This window comes from Etheostoma spectabile, chromosome 23 (genome assembly GCF_008692095.1).
Source record: "Etheostoma spectabile isolate EspeVRDwgs_2016 chromosome 23, UIUC_Espe_1.0, whole genome shotgun sequence".
NCBI classification, from domain to species: domain Eukaryota; kingdom Metazoa; phylum Chordata; class Actinopteri; order Perciformes; family Percidae; genus Etheostoma; species Etheostoma spectabile.
In genome coordinates, this window is record NC_045755.1 from 21,430,726 (window position 1) to 21,452,855 (window position 22,130).

The 22,130-nt window shown below is 42.1% G+C and overlaps 1 protein-coding gene and 1 long non-coding RNA gene across 2 annotated transcripts in view; one reads left to right on the plus strand and one right to left on the minus strand.

Moving 5' to 3' along the window:
* The window catches only part of LOC116673236 (pleckstrin homology domain-containing family A member 5-like), a 256,614-nt gene that overhangs the window by 109,240 nt on the left and 125,244 nt on the right, over window positions 1-22,130 (plus strand).
* LOC116673240 (uncharacterized) lies at window positions 2,059-20,285 on the minus strand. Its single transcript, XR_004327796.1, has 3 exons — window positions 20,211-20,285; window positions 13,049-13,056; window positions 2,059-2,081 (listed from the first exon to the last, which is right to left on the minus strand). It is a non-coding gene; the product is annotated as an uncharacterized LOC116673240 (long non-coding RNA).

Below are 22,130 nucleotides of genomic sequence, written 5' to 3' on the forward strand. Positions count from 1 at the left end.
GGTTATTTGAGTCACTGTTGCCCTTCTATCAGCTCGAACCAGTCTGGCCATTCTCCTCTGACCTCTGGCATCAACAAGGCATTTCCGCCCACAGAACTGCCGCTCACTGGATGTTTTTTCTTTTTCGGACCATTCTCTGTAAACCCTAGAGATGGTTGTGCGTGAAAATCCCAGTAGATTAGCAGTTTCTGAAATACTCAGACCAGCCCTTCTGGCACCAACAATCATGCCACGTTCAAAGTCACTCAAATCACCTTTCTTCCCCATACTGATGCTCGGTTTGAACTGCAGGAGATTCTCTTGACCATGTCTACATGCCTAAATGCACTGAGTTGCCGCCATGTGATTGGCTGCTTAGAAATTAAGTGTTAACGAGCAGTTGGACAGGTGTACCTAATAAAGTGGCCGGTGAGTGTATATATTCTATATAACTATACCAGAAGATCACATGATCCACACTGAACCACTTATTCAAAATGACTGCACCCAAGATGAACTCATTGATCATCAGAATAACTTAAAGTGCTCATATTAAGTTTTGGGGGTTTTCCTCTTTATTTATTAAGTTATATATCTTTTTTTGCATGTTATAGGTTTACAAAGTGAAAAACCCAAAGTCCCCCCGAAGGGACTTACCGTCTCCAACAGAAAACACTGTTCACCAACTGCTCCAAACAGCTGTACTCTAGTCCAGCCTTTACTTCAGAGACCAACTTTGTAACACACGTTATAATTCTGGCCTAGCTGCTAGCATGGCACGCCCTCAAAACAAGCTAGTTAGAGCGGAGGCCCCAAGAGTTCAGATAGTTGTATCGCCATGTCCAGGAGACAGAGTATAATTAAAACATTACATATCAAAGACGTACCGCTCTGAAACGTCTTGATCCAGTCTAGGTTGCAAAGCAGGACACAGGCTGCCCCTCCACTCTGCCATATCTAACAATGTGTCATTTTACATTACAGTGCTACAGCGGCCATGTCTGTCCTTGTCGGTGTATGTGTGTGTGTGTGACAAGAGGAAATACAGCACATTAGCGTCGAGCTCTTCACTCATGTAGAAAAGCGCCCTCCGGGACACGTACAATGCTTCACAAATACCAGTTAGAGTGCTCTACTTTTTTTCCAATGCACATTACACACACACAAGCCTGGTTAGCCATCATCAGTGCACATGCTAGCATTAATGGCAAGGAAAGAGTATTCAGCTGTGCCAGGATGCTGCTGTATCAAATCACATTACATAAAACATCTGGTCGTGTTCTTTGTGTCTCTTACATGTGTTGAGGTCTGTCTTAGCCACATGTAATTCACTGGAGGAAGGAAAACATGGCAAAGCCAGCACGAGGTCAACTTTCCACAAGCTGTAAGGCACTGCTTTGTTTTGGCTCAGACAAGGAAAAACCATCCTTAGGCTTCCATAAGAGCATGTTTCTCTAAGTAGATAAGAGTAATTGAATAAATGCTACTCATAAATAATAATTTATAATGTATTAATCCTGCAAGGGGAAATTACAATGTTTACACTCTGTTGTTATTACACACATTACACAAAGGCCTGAACTACACACACATGCTCAGTGCCTATACATGCAGTAATGGAGAGATGTCAGAGTGGGGGGGCTGCCCATGGAAAGGCACCCCGAGCAGTTGGGGGTTTGGTGCCTTGCTCAAGAGCACCTTGGCAGTGCCCAGGAGATGGACTGGTATCTCTCCAGCTACCAGTTCACCACCATACTTTGGTCCGTACGGGGATTTGATCCAGCAACCGGAGCTGGGCCATATGGAGAAAATCAGATATCACAATATTCTTGACCAAATACTTTGATATTGATATTATGACGATATTGTAGTGTTGACAACTGGTGCTTTGACAAAATATCTTCACACTTAGATTTAAGATCTATAATCAACAATAATGTCAACATAATGTCTAAGTGTGGAAAAGGCAAATAATAGAACAGTTACAACAGTCTAGTAAGTTCAGAAAATGACATCACTTTACTGTAGTGCAGCCTTTAAAACCAGGATAAGACACTTATGTCATATCACAATATTACAATATCCAAAATCTAAGATGATATCTAGTCTCTTATCGCAATATCGATACAATATTGAAATCTTGCCCAGCCCTACCAGCAACCATCACATATTTCCCTGTGTACTGAGAAAGAAGAAGGTGGATCTGTAAATATGTTTGCTCCTCATGTTCATTTCATACATGACCAGAAGCATGAAACAGACGCAGAGGCATTAGCCTCATCACTTTCATAAAGCTATGTGTTTACGGAAATCTGTGTTTTGCAAAATAGTCGTCAACAGAAAACTCCGATTGGACAGATATTCTAGCTACCCTGCAGGGATCTGAGGACCAGTTAACCATAGTCTTCAGAAATCCACCAGAGGTTAGAACACCAACACAAAGACAGAGAACGGGGACGGACATTAACATCCGGCGTAATCACAGTGCCAGGTCCTCCTGGGCAATAACCTAGCAACACTGTCTCTAATCACTCTGTTAACTGGTTCCACTTATTATTTCTTCATCATTCTCATTCTCTATTTCAGATCTGCTCATACTGTTCTTATTGTAATATAATACTTTATATACAATAACATAATACTATTTATTCTAGCATGCTTTGCACAATGCTCCATATTTAAAATAATAACTATCATAATTATAATTTACTCCTGCATACTTTGCACTCTTCATTGCACATTGTCTCAACCTGTCTATATTGTTTCTCTTTATAGAGTGTATATAGTGTATGTTTTGTTGTTTGTTTTTTATGAGTAACTGCATTGTGAGCAAAACAATCCAAAGCAAAATTCCCCGTATGTGTCCTCATACTTGGGAAATAAAGCTGATTTTTGATTTCCCGCGGCACCGGAGCAATCCCCGAAGTGGAACGTTTTGAATACAGACTATTTGCCTGATAAACGATAAAGTGTATTAAATTAAATTAAAATTAAAAAGTGTGACACTATCTGACTCTCTTACTTAGTTTCTCATTTATTAACTACTTGCTTAAAGCATTTCAACAAAGGTTTGTGTTTGAGTTTGTAACATTCCAAAATCTTAATTTTGATTTAAGGACTTTTATTTTCACTGTAGATGCATAGTTGTTCCGAAATGTATGTTGCATTTCCTTCTGATAATTGGTATTGGTCCTATAAAACCAGCATGGGTCGATCCTTATTACATAATGCTGGTGTTATTATATAATGCGTCGTTACATGCCATGAAAGACTAAAGAGATCACGTGATAGTTATGTCAGAATTACATGAATGTCTTCATGTGCAGCCTCTAGAGGCAGGGGGTGTCTGCGAGTTCCTCGGCGCCCTTTAAACGTGTTGTGTGCAGAGGAATTTTTGTCTCAGATCCTTCCTCTCGCGGTACGGGGGCCAGTTAAAACATATTGCTGCCTCGGCTCCGGCACGAATCTCCAAGGATGCTACTGGAGAGCAGGGGCTGGGAGTGTGGCATGCTGGGAAACACACACACACACACACACACACACACACACACACACACACACACACACCACACACACCAAATCTAAAGTAGAGAGGAGGAGAAAACTGCAGGCGAGCAGGGAGGAGATGAAGAAAAGCTCATTTTAAAGTATAAATGAAACAAATTGAGGAAAGTGTTTTCTTCAACTTTGATTAATACTAAAGAGATGGAGCGCTGTGGGGGGATAGAGAAAGGGGGGAATAGAATAGAAAGATGGTAGACAATCACAGAGAGAGAAGTGGATAGACAACCTCTTGGAGGAGATTGATCTATTTTACTATTTGCTCTATTTGTCTGATTTAGCTCCATTGCTCTTCCTGCCACATGTGCCCTTTAGCAAGACACTGAAACCCAAGCTGCTTTTGGGTTACTTTTTCCGACATTTCTGGTGTTTTTTTGTTCCCTACGTCTTTTTTTCACTCTGTCTGACATTCTTGGCACACTCAATAAACACGTTGGGCCCTCTTTTTCCAGTGTGGCCCCTAGAGAAGTTGAGTTTGACACTCCTGTTCTACAACGTTCTGCCTCCAGCGTCTTAAGCATCGCACAGACTGATGAAGAGGAATGTAATCCTCGCCCATGTTCTTCCTGTCTCACTGTGTGGAGCTGCCAACTTGCTGCTCTCAGACCAGCTGACATCCCCGGGATGGCATCAGCATGCAGTCATGGATCCTTTCTTACACACAAGCCTATTCTGCCTTGTTGCCAAGCAACACAAAGGAAGTGTCAGATGCTGTTGTTGGTTTTTGATTCACACAGCTGTGAATATGTATGTAGTTGCAGTGGAGTTATTGGCTGTTAAATAGCCGCCAGCAGCTGCCAACACACTGGAGGATGTAGGATCGGGCATCGAGAACCGGTTCCGACTTGGAATCTTTTCAGAAATTACAATTCTAATGAAATTAGAATTTTTTTTACTATTCAAAATGTTTGGGAAATTTGGTTTTGAATCCGACTATTAATTGCAAATTTAGATGTTTTGGTTTCCGTAGCGACCACAGTACTCCCATGCACTCATTGTGTTGCAGGAGTGCGCTAAGCGATAGTTTTACGTTGAAAAAGCCCAGTAAAACTGTTAATCACCATTAGCATGATCTCACAGATCCAACACGCGAAGCAAAGGGTCAAGGCCAAGGACAGAACCAATGTGCTGCTGTCAGACTGCTGTAAACCCAGGCAGGATGTTGGGAATGGAAAAATTAGCGGTATGCACTCGTCAGGCTGAACTCAGCCGGTCAGACAGAGAGTCCTATAGAGCCCAACAGTGAAATCCCATTTATTATCTCCATAAGGCCTCATTTGCCTCATCCTGCTGCAAAAGAGATGAGACCGACTCATCTTTTGGAGATCAGACTTGTCAGTCCGTTCGAAGGTAGTTTGAGAGTCCCATACAGGAAACATCACTGCTTCTTTGTGACCGCTGACTGTTTCCTGCAACAACAAAGCACTCGCTACTGTATGTCTCGCTCCTCTCTATTCTCACTATCTCTCCGTTGGAATGAAGCTGCCTTCAAGTGAGCTTAGAAACGTCAATTAACTGACTTAAACCGTAATTGTGAAATACATAGTCTACTTGTGCTACATTGGGGGATTTAAGAACACAACAGAAAGTCCGACAAATCTCCCCCCGCCACAGCCCTGCAGAAAATCAGCGGATCGACGGATAACTACTTTTGGTATGAATGCTCCGTGAGGATTGTGACTGACCACAATTCAATTCCATACAATTTAATTTATAGTGTCAAATCTTAATCTTAAGACACTTTATTAGATCTAGACCACACACTATAATATAGATAACATTTGAACCCCAACTGCTCGGGGCGCCTTTCCATGGGCAGCCCCCTCACTTTGACATCTCTCTGTGGGGTGGTAGTAGCTCAGTCCGTGGGGAGTTGGGTTAGGAACCAGAGGGTCAACGGTTCAAGTCACCATACGGACCAAAGTATGGTGGTGGACTGGTAGCTGGAGAGGTGCCAGTTCACCTCTTTGGCACTGCCAAGGTGCTCTTGAGCAAGGCACCAAACCCCCCACTGCTCGGGGTGCCTTTCCATGGGCAGCCCCCCCACTCTGACATCTCTCCATTAGTGCATGTATAGGTACTGAGCATGTGTGTGTAATTCAGGCCTGTCTGTGTAATAACAACAGACTGTAAATTGTAATTTCCCCTTGTGGGATTAATAAAGTACATATTATTATTATTATTATACAAGACCCAACAATTCCAGTTACACCCCCAGCCGTGAGGTTGTTTGCTCCTGTAGAAGCAACAAGTCTGTATGAAATCAACTTGTTTTCACAATGTCATAGGGAAGTACTACACTACCCACAATCCAAAGTGTGCAGCAACATCCCTGATTGGTGGAGCTTGCTGTTACCATGGAAATGTTAACGGACATCCAGCAGAAAAGAGGGACATTTGGCACCAGAGCGATCCCAGAAGGGGAACGTCGTGGATGTAGGCTAGTATAGGTAAACACTCAAAGATCCTTGTAGGAACTGATCACACACTTGCACAAAATAAAGGAGAAAAACTAGACTGAGGTTAGGAAATACAGCCAGGTCTGTAACACCCCACTTCATTGTCCTAATCCCCCCAAAAGGTTATAATTAGAAACAGGAAGAAACAAGAAAGAAAAAAGTTTTGTCGCTTGCGTGTGACAAATCACAGAAAAAAAAGGTTAAATACAGGAGGTAACGAGCAAACAAGCAACAGGTGAATAACACGGATGACAATCACAGAGGGAAAACACAAGGCAGGTAGTAAAACTAGACAGGATGAGACAGAGACCCAGACTATCACAATAAAACAGTAAACAGAACATACAGACACTCAAGGGAAACACAAGACAGAAACTACAACACAAGACCAGGGAGGAAACTAGGACACAAGCACAAGGAGACAAGACAGAACCAAAATACCAAATAAGGAGGAACCAAATCATCATAACAATTACTTGAGTAAAAGTCTCAAAGTATCTGATATTTGCTGTACTTAAGTCCATCCATCCATTTTCATCCGCTTATCCGGTGTCGGGTCGCGGAGGGGAGCAGCTCCAGCAGGGGACCCCAAACTTCCCGAGCCACATCAACCAGCTCTGACTGGGGGATCCTGAGGTGTTCCCAGGCCAGGTTGGACCACCTAGTCCTGGGTCTTCCCCGAGGCCTCCTCCCAGCTGGACGTGCCTGGAACACTTCCCTAAGGAGGCCCCCAGGAGCCATCCTTACCAGATGCCCGAACCACCTCAACTGTCTCCTTTCGACGCAAAGGAGCAGCGGCTCTACTCCGAGCTCCTCTCGAATGACAGAGCTTCTCACCCTATCTCTAAGGGAGACGCCAACCCCCCCTTCCCGAGGAAACCCATTTCAGGCGCTTGTACCTTGGATCTGGTTCGTTCGGTCATGACCCAGCCTTCATGGCCATAGGTTAGGGTAGGAACCAAAACTGACCGGTAGATGGAGAGCTTTGCCTTCTGGCTCAGATCTCTTTCCGTCACAACGGTGTGATAAATTGAATGTAATTGAATGTAATGTGGCTGTCGCACTTCGGAATGTAGACGGTGAAACAAAATATCGTGCAGTCTCTAGTATACACACACAAAGCCACAAAGACCGCTCCCCGCATTTGTGCTGAACTCTAATTTTGCTGCACGAGTCTGCTTTCTGCCCATTTGTTTCTCATTTGTTCTCATATCCACCTTCCTCCCAAGCTGGCCAATGTATTCTATTGCATATGCTTTGCTCTTGTTTGCTGCAGGTGTGCAGTTCAGCAGCTGGTAATCATCTCTTTTGGGGCCAAAGCAATGAAAGTCCATTTTGTTGAATGTCCTCTAACAAACTTTTACTAGAAAGTCTTACAGATATTAAAGGACTCTCCACCAGAAACAGAATATGTCTTGTGTGCAGCTAAGCCACAACATTGCTTCAGGCTTTAGGGAGATGGTAGAACATCAGAGGTTAGAAAGCGTTCCACTCCATACACGACAAGTCTTTGGACTTCTCAAAGCACAACCTCCAAGCACATCCTCCAAGACACTGTCATGGCATTTGACTATTTTACAGGCCTGAAGAGGGTTATCCAGTAGAAAAAATAGATTTAATGTAACATCTAAAAAAAATCCATGAATACTGAGTTGTTCTATCCTGCTTAAAATATATACTGCTATAGACTTTCTGCTATAGTCTTTAAAATATGGCCAATGCAAAGCTCACCGTGAAACTTACAAATCACTTCTTTTGATTTAAAAGATAAAAAGTTGAAGGGGACGTATGAGAAAATCCCTTTTTACCAACCCACAAAGTGTGAAATTAGAAGAGCCAGTCATTAGAATACACCGCCCCCCCATCTGTCTATCTCCATGCATGGCCAGAGATCTTCCTGCGCCATATTTTCTCGCCAGCAGACTGGGCTTGAGTCAAACAACACAGGATTTTCATGCAAGAGACCGGTGTTTGTGTCACGTGTGTCACTGAAACTGACATTTTATTACCCACCCAGCATCTGTACCGTTCTTGTAAGTTATATGTAAGTCCCTTCCCAGAACGTAAAAAATCTAAATATGACGCCAAAGGAGACTTTTAGCGTTACAGTTTTTTACAATTGCTATGACAGATTTTTCAATACATTTAGCAAGTTTCCTAAACTCTTAACACACCAACACACCCAAAACACACAATTGGCAAAACAGTTAATTTCATGCTCAAAATCACCCATTGTAAACTCCAAAACTAATTTTCAAAATACAATAATACACTAACACAACACACTGTGTCTAACAAAACACTGCAAACATGTTTCAAAATCAAATAATTATTCCAAACACGAACACATGTTCTCCTCCAACAGGAACATTTAGTCAATCACAACACAATGACCTAAAAAACACTATCATCAGCTGACATTACAAAAACTTTTATTATTTTAGATGTGTCAGGTATGCCCTTATGCAATAGACAGTATATTGCATTGATCAGAGATTGTGTTTCGCACATGCATTTTATTTATTTTGTTGAAAAAATTCAATACAAAAAATGAATGACCATCTCAGAGTAGCTTTATAGAATGTACAGTTTATGAAAAAAAAGACAAGAGACAGAATTGCTGCAGTAAAGACTTTATTTGCACATGGTGATGTTAGCTCCTCTCTGGCCCGGCACGGCCCTTTTTCCAATTATGTTTCTCCCACAGCGACGCCTTTTTACCGAGTTGAAGCCAGCCTCGTCACCATGGATAATTTCATGTGGGACTTAATTGGCCTCCAACTCCATGACTCTCTGAAAGTAATTAGACACAATGTATGTAACTGCTGTGCTGTACTTTATATCTACTGTATGTCCTAATGTACTCCAGGTTTATAGAGTAGTTTACAGTAATGAATGTATTGCATAACCTTACCTGGATGTATTGGTGACGGAGTTCTTTGATGCGTTCACTGTTCCTTTCAAAAGGAACTTTGTACAGTTGTTTCATTCGGACTTTGTGTTTAGCTAGAGTCCGAGAAATGGATGTTATGCTGATTGCTGCAATGTTCCCAAAGACAAGGTTGTCCTCTACAACTCTGGACTGAATGTCCAGGCATAAAGTCACTCTAATACTGTATATGGTAATTTTACAGTATTTACACTTTGCTGTAGGAGAAGCAATATCCTACCAGTTGGTTTCTCTGAAAATACGGACAGTAAATGCCACTGTGTCCCGGCTGATATTTGACATTCCTCGTTCACCAGCCTCTGTATGATAGCCTGTGGTTTATGACATGGTCAATGATAGTAGCTCTTTTTTGTTCAGTTACCCTAGCTCTGTCCTTCTTTGAGCGCCACCACGCATTCTAACTCCTCTTCCTTGTCCTGGTACTCATCTTCCTCGCTCTCGTGCAGGCATTTCTTTCCTTCTTTCTTTGTGTTGCTTTAAATTGTTCCTTTTCCAGCCAGGACCAGCCCAAAGAGTCCACTTTTAGAACATATGATGATGTGATTGAAAGAACCTCAACACAGGGTGCTTCCTAGATGGGAATCAGCTGTGATTTCATCAATTGCATAACTTCAATAAGCTGTTTCTCATTAGCAATGGTATAAAATACAGGGAATATATTTGTTTTTCAATTCACAATATGAATAGTTGTTCACTTTGACTTTAATCTGTAAGGTTAGGTTTAGAACATAGTGTTATTTATTTTGACACACAGTGTTAAAGCACTGGTAAATTTGGCTGTAAAAATCTATTGTTTTGGTCTTGTTTGAGCTTGTGTGCAAAAGAAGTTTAAGCATTTTAAATTTGTGTTAATTGTATGCATTATGTGTTAAAGCAACAAGAAATGTGTTAATAGTATAGCTTACACATGCGGATGTAGTGCTAACTGTGTTAAGAGTTTTGGAAAATTGTTAAAAGTATTGAAAAATCTGTCATAGCAATTGTAAAAAACTGTAATAACAATTGTCAAAGACACCGGACCAAATGTCGCTTTCTGGTGCGATGGGACTGAGAATGTATTGGCCAAAGTCAAAGTAGCTGGTTACCTCGCTGTGCAGCTCGCTGTGGCTGCTCCTGGCTCTTCTATTTCTTCCTGTAACATATCAAAATAAATAAATAAATAAATTCTTGATTAACAGTAGCAGTCACTGACGAGAAACACTACTAAAAGTCAGCTTGTGATCAAATGCTTTTAATATGAAGCTCCAGCTGTAGAACATGTTGGGTTTGATGAGGACTTTGCAGGCTCTTTGGAAATGTAAGCCTTGACTATGGAGCGCTTTCACCACAGTGATGACGTCTCAAACTATTTATAACCGGACATTATGGCCGGAGAGATTTAAATGTCTTTTTACAGAAAGTTAATTAATAACCGGATTACGGAAACCTAGGCGCCATCATTAGGTCCAAATTACAGTTTGTCCAAAGCTTTTGACATTGCGCATTGTGCTTGGCATTCCCATTATGTTTCATGCTAACTAGCAAAAGCTAGTGTGCTCATATTTAGCTTCATGGGTATAATCTTGTTACAATATAGTGTATCAAGAATTAAAATGATTAACAGAAAACAAAAATTTGAAATGGCATTTTTCAGCCATAACGGACAAATCTGATCTTTATGCTATGACTGTGGGCAGTGTTCACATACTTTCAAAGTGAATTTTTTAAAGTTCAAGCCCGGAGCTGTTCATCCAGTTGGCCGCCAACAAGTTAGGAACACATTGCTGGTAAAGGGCAAACATGCTCAGCAGACTCTCCCTCGGTTACAGTTTTTCCTCAATTGTTTACATGCGTTTTACTAAAAGCATACTTCATATTCTCAGAATTCTGCACACAAATCCAGACACACACAAAAAACCCTGCTGCGTAGGCATCCAAAAGATGATGAGGCTTTTTTTATATGGGTGTGTATTTCTGTGTAAAGGAAGCCGCATGAGGACAAAGTGGTAGGTTAAGTGGTCCACTGTTTTAAGTAGAACACTCTTTATGTGAAAACTGGGAGGTGTTGGTGTGTGGATGGTGGGATGGGACAGGACCTTGGCTTTTTGTTGACCTGTAGGCCAAAGGATTAGTATAGACTGGAAATTGTGTTAAGGGTGTGCTGCAGAGAGTTGTGAGCTAAGACGGTACAGTCATCAGCATACTGAAGCTCACAGGTTTGGCGGGTCTTTGTTCTGTGCGGACCTGGAGCCGACTGATGTTGAAAAGGCTTCCGTCAAGTCGGTATTCCACATGGATGGCGTCTGTCCCATGACACGGTGGAAGAGGCAGGTGATGGCAGAGAGGAGGAGAGCACCAGAGCCAAGACACAACCTTGCTTCCCCCGAATGTTAACCTAAAAAAACTGGAGTTCTCCTGTGAGAACTCTGGCTTGTATCCCAGCATATAGCTGCTGTAGGATGCTGAGAAACTTGGGTGGTACCCCAAGTTTGGAGAGGTGTTTCCAGAGCAGCTCATGGTTGATGGTGTTAAAAGATTTGCTGAGGTCGATGAAGGCTATGTAAAGGTCTTTGTGATGTTCTTGCCTCTTCTCCATCAGCTGCCTCAAGACAAAAACCAAGCCTGTTGGGGATCTGGTCTTCCGGATGCCACACTGTGTTTCCGGAAGCACAGCTTCCGAGATGTGCTCAACCAATCTGCTGAGCATGATCTTGGCCAGGACTTTCCCTGCGATGGAGAGGAGAGATATTCCGCGAGAGATATTCCGCGGCTGTTGCCGCAAACGCCTTTCTGCTTGTAAATGACCACGATGTTAGCATCCTTCCAGTCCTGTGGCAGGGTCTCATGTTCCGAGATGTTTTGGATCATGAGGTGCATGCAATACATGAGGATGTATCCTCCGTGTTTGAAAACCTCTGCAGGGATTCCATCAGGTCCACCGCTTTTGTTGTTCATCAGTCCTGCAATAGCTTGCCGGAGTTCTGAATAAAGTGGTGGGGCGTCCAGGTGCACAGTTTGTGGCAGGTCTGGGAGAATCACCAGAATATATGGGTCAACAGGGTTGGTGGTGTGGTTGAGGAGACTCTCAAAAGGATTTGCCCAACGGGCAAGAATCTTATTGCGGCCGTTGAAGAGCATGGACCCGTCAGCTGATACATTTTAAATGACTTACTGTTACTTCAATCTAAATGTAGTAACACACACACACACACACACACCAGTATTAGTGTGTAAACAACAGAGAATAACTGTATTAAAGCTAAAACACTCCATTACAGAGTAATCATGGACTTCTATGTCTCATGCCAACTTACCTATAGTACATACTGTATACTGTATAGTACATGTCTCATACTGAGTCAACACATGATGGGACAGATGTCCCTGTTACATAATGTCTCAAACTTCAGTGCAGTGTAAGTGGTTGGATTTTACCCATTTTCCCTTAAAACATTGAAATGGATTTCCCCATCTCAATTTTATTTATAGTGTCAAATCATGAAAGGAGTTATCTCAGGACACTTTACAAATAGAGGAAGTCTAGACCACACTAGAATTTACAAAAACCCAACAATTCCCCCTGCACCTACAGTAAACAGCTGCACGAGCTTCAGTAGCTACAGTGCACCATCCTACATCCCAAAATAGCAAACAAGTCAAATACAGTGGTGCACCCTTGTTAAAAATGCCATTTCTCTCTCTCCCTGCCTCACTGTCACACATCAATAAGCATAGAGGGCATTTCATCTGTTGTCTTGGTAACCTGAGTTAAAAGTACCAGCCCTGGAATACAGTTAAAGTGTGTGAAGAGAATGGCTAAGTGACTAACCGCCGCACAAAAACAGGATAAGTCTGGGGTCAGCAGGTGTACTGGGCTGCTCCCAGGACTCAGTGTGTGTAAATGCTTTCAGAAGCACGCTTCCCTTTGCTTTATGTACGCACGGTTAACAGCTGGACTGTCTGTGCAGTCGGAAACGCTTTAGAGCCGGGACGCCCCAAGTGGTTTCCAGCAGGTCCTGAGTGGATCGTGGATCCTTTCGCCCCGTAGTCACCAAAGTAAATATTGGACCCATTTACACAAGCCACATATGTCCAGAACAAAATTAAAAAATGTCCAGACGGACATAACTTTGTTCCAGACCTGTTTCTGTCTCTGGACCAAACTCTCGCGAGATCTGACAACACATATACACCGTGTGAATGTCCTAACAAAAATAAATTTCAGAATGCAAAATTTGTCTTTTAGCTGTGTCAATATTTAGTGTTAGCAAAAGAACCTATTAATAAAACAAATAACTCTTGTTCAATCCTCACAACATTCATAACACTTTCAAATGGTTTCACACCCTGTCTTTAGTTAAAGAGAATCTTAGTCTGCGTTCCTTTGTACAGATGCATGCATCCACCGTGTGAGCAATGCATAACCAGGATGTTTAGCCTGATCCCAAAATATCTGAGGAACTGCAGTTCTTGCTCTCATTATTTATTTTCGTGCACACATTGTAGTCAGCATGCCCAGGGCTTGACATACACATCCAGTTTGTGTGGACGTGCTTCAGTTTGCACCGCAAATTTGAATCTGTTTGCAACCATTCTCTATTATAAATCTTTGCAATTAACAGATTCCCCCTGGAAATACAGTGTTTAACTGACTCAAGAATGGATTTAGTCGTTTATTAATTAGGCAGAAATGCCAATCATTCTCTGGTTCTAGCTCCTCTAATGTATGGATATTCTGCTTTCATATTGTAATCTGAAGAAAAACAGACAGCTTTGACTCGTGATGGATATTTTTTCAGTATTTCATCAATGATTATTAATAAAGAAATTAAGGCTGCAACTAATGATATTTTCATAGTTGATTAATCTGTGGATTATTTTCTTGATTAATGGATGAGTTGTTTGTTCTCTAAAATGTCAGAAGATCAGAGTTTCCCAAAGCCCAAGATGACGTCCTCAAATGTCTTGTTTTATCCACAACTCAAAGATATTCAGTTTCCTGTCACAGACCAGAGAAGAAACTAGAAAATATTCACATTCAACAAGATGGAATCAAATACTTTTGTCTTTAAAAAATCACACAAACCGACTAATCGATTATCAAAATTATAGGCGATTAATTTAAAACTAATAAAAGAAATCATTAGTGCGTTCGTCAGTACATTTGTAAAACCTTTGACGTGACATCAGGCCACACGACATTTTACCAGGTCTGCACGATTTGGGGAGAATATGCGATAACATTGTTGAATACGGCCTCAACAATATAACTGTGATAAATAGATAATAAAATGTTTCTCTGCATGTGTGATGCTCTCAGTATTCTCCTAACAGTCCAAAAATTGTTGATTTTAAAACACATAAAAGGAAATCATTTCCAACATTCTTTCATCAAACAAATTGAATTTAATTGAATATTAAAGCCCCCACTAAAAAAGAGTGACCCTATAAAGTGCAGTTTTCCACTATGTTCTTTCTACTAACACAAACATCTCACAGTGTCTTTCATGATACGTTGCAGCCTTTTGCCTAGGGCTGGGCAATAAATCAACATAATATGGATATTGATATATGAGGCTAGATATCGTCTTACATTTTGGATATTGTAGTATTACTGTAGAGTGATGCACACACCAGACTGTTCCAGCTGTTCTATTATTTGACTTTACCTACATAGTTATTATATCCACATAACTGATGATTATATATCAAAAATCCCATTGTGTAAGTATTTTCTGAAAGCACTAATAGTCAACCCCACAATATTGATATCGAGGTATTTGGTCAGAAATATTGTGGTATTTGATTTTCTCCATATTGCCCAGTTCTACTTTTGCAATGCATTTACTGCGGCAGTTGATAACCCAATGTTGACAATGACTATATATTGTGCAGCCCTACATTTAACATCTTTTCACAAGTTGAATGTTTTGAGAAGTGGCAGTGGAGGTCACTAATTTCACCATGCCATTTAGTGGCACCATTGGCTGGCTTTGCAAGAATAGCTCTTCTTTGGAAATATGGAGCATGAAAAATTAAAGCCCTGCTACTACAGTGAGTGTGTATGCATCTGTGTATATGAGAATTTGCTTGAGCCATATCTGTCACCCACACACAACCACACACACATATGTCCTCTCAGCTCTTCATGTCAATGTCAATATCTCAGCTAATGTGTTTTCTACTCTTTCTGTCCCCATGGCTGGCCATTTCCTCCCACTACTGAATGCTGGCTCTGGCCTTTTTTCTTAATGCACCACTTGTGCTTTATTCACTGTAGCATTGTAGTTTAAGTGCATAGTACCCATATTACATTCAGAGGCCCACACTCATTACATCAGCCCACCCCTGAGTCAGCCAGTGCAACTTTCATCGCTTTTACCGCCATGTTAAAGAAATGGAAACAGAACTACACATTACTTGTCCCAGATATCAGACTTTTTGTGAGACTCTCACAAAAAGTGCCCCAGGAGAAAAAGAGGAGTTAAGCGCCAACGGGGAGGAAGGCGAGCCGGCAGGCCACCAGGCATCCCGAACACAAGTATTTCTAGACTGTACACTTCATGGTTACCTGCTTTCATTTCACTTCATTTCAGTCTCCTTCAGAAGTTTTAGTCGTGCAACAGAAAACTCTGATTGGACAGATAGTCTAGGGAGCTGTCTGGATTAACCCTGCAGAGATCTGAGGACCAAGTAACCATAGTCCTCAGAAATCCACCAGAAGTTAGAACGCCAACACAAAGGAAGAGGACGCTGACATGAGGGACATCTCAGGAACAATCCCGTAAATGTAACGTCGTCAATATAGGCTAATGATCAGTTAACAAGTGTCGGCTAACGCTCTAAATTAGCAATCCTAGTATCATTGTCCTGTTCTTTGGGTTTCTCTTAAAAAGAGGGTCCCAAACTGGAGCCTAGCAGGTCTGCATTACAAATGCTGCTTATAGCAAGTTCTGATCACAGAGAGCTCTGGTCACAGTCAGTTTCCTCTCATATTTACACCAAGGCGACTGAAAAAGTCTTTGAAACAGTATCAGACATCAAAGAATGGTATTGTTCAGGCATCATTTCAATGGCAGTCTCTGTGATCTATACATTTGTGTGGAAGCAGGGGTTTACTCTCTCTTTTCCTTATTGGCAATGTTTCAACTCGGATCAAACAGTACACATGTTTAATGAATGATACATTCTTTGAATTTTAAGAGCTTCACACCTGCGACATCTGTTCTGGAAGTGACAGAAAAATGCAACTGCATAAAGAAAGCTCACTATAGCTGGGAAAAGATCACACGGCTTTAAGGTGTAGACATTCATTTCACAGCTGAGAAAAGGATTTTCCACAGCAGGAACAACTGAAGGCACAGGACAGACATCACGAGAAATGGAATCAAAGCAGTTTCATCTCCGACAAAGAAAATACTGTGTCTCTCCTGCTCGGAACTTTAGAGAAGATGTTTGTAAGAAGAAAAGAACACTCGTAGCTTCACAGCTGGCGAACAGAAGCTGTACACCACAGCGGACATCCCAGAGCACACACATCTGAGCTGCGATTTTAATCTCCCACAATCCTCTTTGTATGCAAATGAGTTAGGGTGGGTGAACATAACTCTAGGCTGCTTGTAATTAGTTTGACTTCCTGCGATGGACATACAAACGTAAATTCTGTTTGTGACTGGAAGGTACAGTACAACATGCTGTGCATTTTAGCATTAGCAGCTCTGTCATGGGAAATAGAATCATTGATTTGATGACTTTTGTCACCCCTTGATCTTTGTTACAGTGTCGCCGACGATTCAGTTCCGAGATTGCCTGAAGATCCGCCGGATGTCCCTCATTTTCGCCCGGATGTCTGTCCCCTTCCTCTATCTTAGTGTTGGCGTTCTAAACTCCGGTGGTTTATAAGCAGGGCTTGACACCCGCCAACCCGCCACATGCGAGTAGAGTTCATCAGTGGCGGGTAACCCAGTCACTCTCACTAGCCACTTTGGCAGGTGGCATGCCTTTATATTGTAACACTGGTGGATGGAATATTGTGCCACTGCGCCGCCGCCCGACACAGTAACACAGCTGTGATCCAGTGTGCCACGCAGCCCACGGCCAGAGTACGGAGGCCCGTACAGCACACCAGACCAGCAAACCGCGGCCATTCCTTAAAATATTCCCCAGAGCGCCATTCAGCGCGTGCCCTCGACATAGCAAGCCGAAGCAACGATTGCTAGTGATGGCAAAATGAAGCTTTGTGAACCAGTTTCTTTATTTTCTGAGCCCACTAGATGGCGCTCTTTTTATGGCGTTTTTAGAGAAAGGCCTAGGCATTGCAGTTCAGTATATTCTCAAACAGTTGTTAAACAGAGAGCGCCATCTAGTGGGCTCAAAAAAGAAAGACACTGGTTCACGAAGCTTCATTCGGCCATCACTAACTGTTGCATCTGTACAGATCACAGACTGTACGAGGTTTAGGTTTGTAGAAGAAGTAATTTAATTTATTATGTTTATTGATCCTCAGTGGGGAAATTACAATTTACACTCTGTTTTGTTAGAAATCACTACACACAGGCCTGGAATACACGCACGCTCAGGACCTATTCATGCACAAATGGAGAGATGTCGGGGAGCTGGACCAGCGCTCTGAGCGTTTGGGGGGGTACAGTGCCTTGCCGTGAACCAATCCATACTCTGTACTTTGGTCTGTACGGGGACTTGAACCAGCAACCCTCCCAACCCAACTCCCTCCGGACTGACTAATCTTCTGCACCACCTAGTCTATGCAATTGGAAGCTCCTCTTTTATGTCTGTTTCTTATTCAGGGCATGTTTTCATCAAAAAAGGATCTTTACACACATTATCAGAGCTGAATATTTGATGACTACAGTGTTATGTTTCATGTAGTCTTGATTTGGGTGTCTTCAGTTCTCATTTACATTTAAAAGGGCTGTAAATCTGGTTCTTCAAGTTAAATGACGCAAAGCATAGTCAACTCTTTTTTCAAATAAAACGCAATTTTACCCAAAATAGAAGCTAGTGAAGATGCTGAGTAGCTAGTAGCTTTTGAAAAAACACCAACATGATCATTCATTTGGCCTCTTTGTGTTTGATTCCACCTGATCAATGCCAGTCTTTTAACTGAGACCAGATGTCTGGATCTTTAGTACTTCTAAACGCTCCACTATGCTCTACGGCTGCTCTCTAACTTTGTATCTGTAAAACTGTAGTCTGGTAACATTTCAGGGGTTTTCTGACTTTGGTGTTGACTTGCTGATTTTAAAGACTTTTTTGTGTTTTACCTTCTGGGCAGTCCAGATTTGTTTTACATCTTCTTTTCCAAAAGAAAGATGTTGTCTCCTCCCTTGTTGTAATTATCTATAAAATTAAGAAATACCTACCTAGCTTCTAATAGCATTTGTGTGTGTGTGTGTGTGTGTGTGTGTGTGTGTGTGTGTGTGGTGTGTGTGTGTGTGTGTGTGTGTGTGTGTGTAAGGGAGAAGCGCTCCAGCTGTTGAACAGTTGAAGAAAACACTTTTTTCCTGTCCTCTATCCTGTAAAAGGAGCTTTTCAGCTTTTCTTCATCTCCTCCCTCCTTGCCTTCTGTTTTCTCCTCTCCACTTTATATTCTGTGTGTGTATGTGTGTGTGTGTGTGTGTGTGTAGTGGAGAAATGCTGTGTTTTCATATTTAAGTAGGTTTCTTTAAATATTTATCACTTTTGGAAATGACATGAACTACTCTTCACACTGCACAGCACTTATTTAAAAAAAGGAAAAAAAATCCCTTTTAAAGTGGGTTCGCCTGTAACTCCAGGAGAAAAAGCCAGGAGTCAAGTTTTCATGAAAATAACATTATGACTGGTGTGTGAACTGCATGTCACATTATTCAGAGGCCAAACTGCCTTTATGGGTTAAAACACTGTAAAATTTTTTTATTTTTAGTTTCAAAGATTATTTTTTGGGGGGCATGTAAGGCCTTTATTTTCACAGGACAGATTAAAGTGCCCATATTATGCTAATTTTCAGGTTCATAATTGTATTTTGAGGTTGTACCAGAATAGGTTTCCATGGTTCCATTTTCTAAAAACACCATATTTTCGTTGTACTGCACATTGCTGCAGATCCTGTTTTCCCCCTGTGTGTTTAGGTCTCTGTTTTAGCTACAGAGTGAGACATCTTACTTGTTTTAGCTACAGAGAGAGACATCTCACTTCTATACTATCTTTGTTGGGAGTCCTACATGCTCTTTAGCTAGGTAAGATCCCATCAGCTAGATAACTCTTTCTCCAGCTTTGGTCAGTCCAAGGCAGGATTAGCTGGGAGACTTCTTCTAGACGAGGGCCACTTATGGAATACCTGCCGAACAGGGACAGGAAGGAGTTCTTTTGGAGATTATGATCAACTAGTGTGTGTTGTAGCAGTGTTTTGCCATTGAGAACCAGCTAGCATGCTAGCGCTAGCAATCTACGGCTAGCCACCTTTTCTCGGCTTGTCACATAGAAAGCCGTGCAGATGTTGAACAGCTCACCCGGAGACTGAAGACAGAGGACATTCTGAAACTGGATCTCCCTCAAAACAGCACGGATAGTTTTTTTCCAAGTTTGTATGCGTGTAGAAGCACCAGAGACACATAATAGCACCCCAAATCCCAGAAAAAGGGATTTTTTCATACTATGGGCACTTTAAGAAATGAAAGAGAGGGGGAATGACATGCAGCAAAGGGGCGTAGGTCGGAGTCGAATCGGCAGCTGCTGCGTTGGGCTGCCAGGATATACCAGGTGAGCTACCCAGGCGCCTAACACTGTAGCATTTTAAACAACCAAACCATCCATCTGTTTTAACCGCTAGTCTAACACTGAATCCGTCAGCATGTTAGCGCGTCATTCACTACCGAGCCCGTTTGTAACCCTTTGGCTACCAACAGCGTTATCTGTCCTTCACCTGTCCAACTGACTTCAGCAATTCAGATAACAGTCCCCTGCCCATCCTGCTGGGATAACAGACATGTGAACTAAGCACCGCTGCAGCAAGTATATCAAACATCCAATCAGATAAATTTACTTATTAATGAAAGGTCACGTTAACCTGTGTTTGTGTATGTGCATGTGTGTGCGCATGTGTGTGTATGTGTGCGTTTGTGGGTGTGTGCAAACATGTGTGCGTGCCTGCGTGAATGTGTGTGTGTGTGTGTGTGTATGTGTGTACATTTAAACAGCCTGGGACTCCAACCCAGATCTGACAGAGGAGAGTGGATGTTGTCTCTTGTATTCTCTACGCTGTCTGTGGACTCAGTTCAGACCTGGTGTCTTCTCCTGGTTTCACAGGCTGTACTACACTAAAGTGATGTCATTTTCTCAACTTACCAGGCTGTTCTTTACCCACTTAGTCATTGTTTCCACCTTATTGGTGATTCTTTATATAACTCAATATTCTGTGAAAGCAGCAATGGTCAACCCTACAATATAGCTGCAATATCGGCATCAATGTATTTGGGGAACATATATCATGATATCCGATTTTCTCCGTATCGGCCAGCTGTACTCCAGGTTGACACATCTGTGGGATAACACATACACAGTGGTGGTGCAGGCAGAGCGGGAGAGAGAAGGTGGGGGGGGGGGGGGGGGGGGACGGGCTTTAGCAGCGCTCGCACAAGTACAGCTGCCTTCACCCAGAGCAAAGCCCATGAAAGAGGCAGCCGTCCTCCCGCTCCGCCTGCCTCCGTACACTCTGCCGCCGTTCCTCTGGTGAGTCAACACGCTGTGGACTTTAACGCTGTTGTGTTCCCCTGCGACGTGTGGAGTGGCTGTATTTCCCCTGGAACGCAGAGAGTGTGAAATGTGGCGCACAGTGTGGCATATGCTGAGAGGTTAGTTGTATTGGCAGCGTTGGACCGCAATGCAAGGTTTCACACGCGCTGTTGCCAAGGCTTTCTTTCCTAAATATGAGCCAAATAAAAGGAGCTGCTTCGCCGGCGCTGCTCTGAGCTCTTTGTGTGCCGGTCAGCTGGGTGATTCAGAGATGCAGTTTGCTCAGCAGCTCTTGTCATTGCTACTGCTGAAGCAACGGCTGCTTGTGTTTCAACACAATACTCCTTAATTTGTCAAACTCAATCCGAGCCAGATGTGTGGGTTTGGGGTTAGGGGTAGAAAATCCCAGCATGTATATGTTCTAATCTTCTATTAGATGAGATGTTGTTATTCTCTAGCCCTGATGGATTGTCAACACCCATCTGTCTCCCTACTAGGGCTGGGAGTGTGTGTTTTAGTCCTTCTTTCCCAATACATGGGGCCAATTGGATTTGTATTGATTGTCATTTATTGCAATTCTAGGAGTATTGTGATTGGATAGTATTGATTATTGGGATTTTCTTTTCCTTCTGTAACCAAAACAAGATGTAAAGAAAGCACTTCTAGAGACAATCTATCATGAGAGATTTCTAAAAACTGATTGTTTTCTGCTTGTTCCGATATGACTCTGTTATGCTGGAAACATGCAGTATATGATGTAGGCGGTACTGTAGAAACAAAATATTTAGTTCAATCCACTTTGGATTCAACATTGCGTGGGTTGAGAGCTCCACCTTTGTGGAAAAAAAAGACATTTTTAGTGTCAAACACTTCATTTTCTGCATTCTGGTGATTTCTTTTTCTGCATCAAGTCTTCATAATGCAAATTATTTATGTAAAATAAATTGTAATAGGTTTTTGGGGTGGATTACAGTGGCTAGTTTGGATTATTGGGAGGGAGATCCCCCCCATCCCCCCCGTAAAAATCACGATACATAGGATTTTGGATTTTTTTTTCCCACCCTGACTACATACATACATACATACATACATGGCGCACAACTAGGCGGGCCTTGAGTTCGACACATGTCCAGTAGGACTATGATGTATCGGAGGACCGTCCTGGGTCTGAGTAGGTAACCAGATACTAAGTATATACAGTGGCTTGCATAACTTTCCACACCCATGCTAAAGTTGACTAAAAAGAGGAATAAAAAAAATCATCTTTTGGAAATTGATCTTAATGCCTTAATTCAAAAACTGAGGAAAAATGCTACCTTTTATGGACACCAATTTTCTTTGTGAATGAATAATGTATCGTATATAAATAAATGTTCTTCCTTCAAATACAGGGGGCATAAGTATACACTCCCTTATGTTAAATCCCCATAGAGGCAGGCACATTTTTATTTTTAAAGGCCAGTTATTTC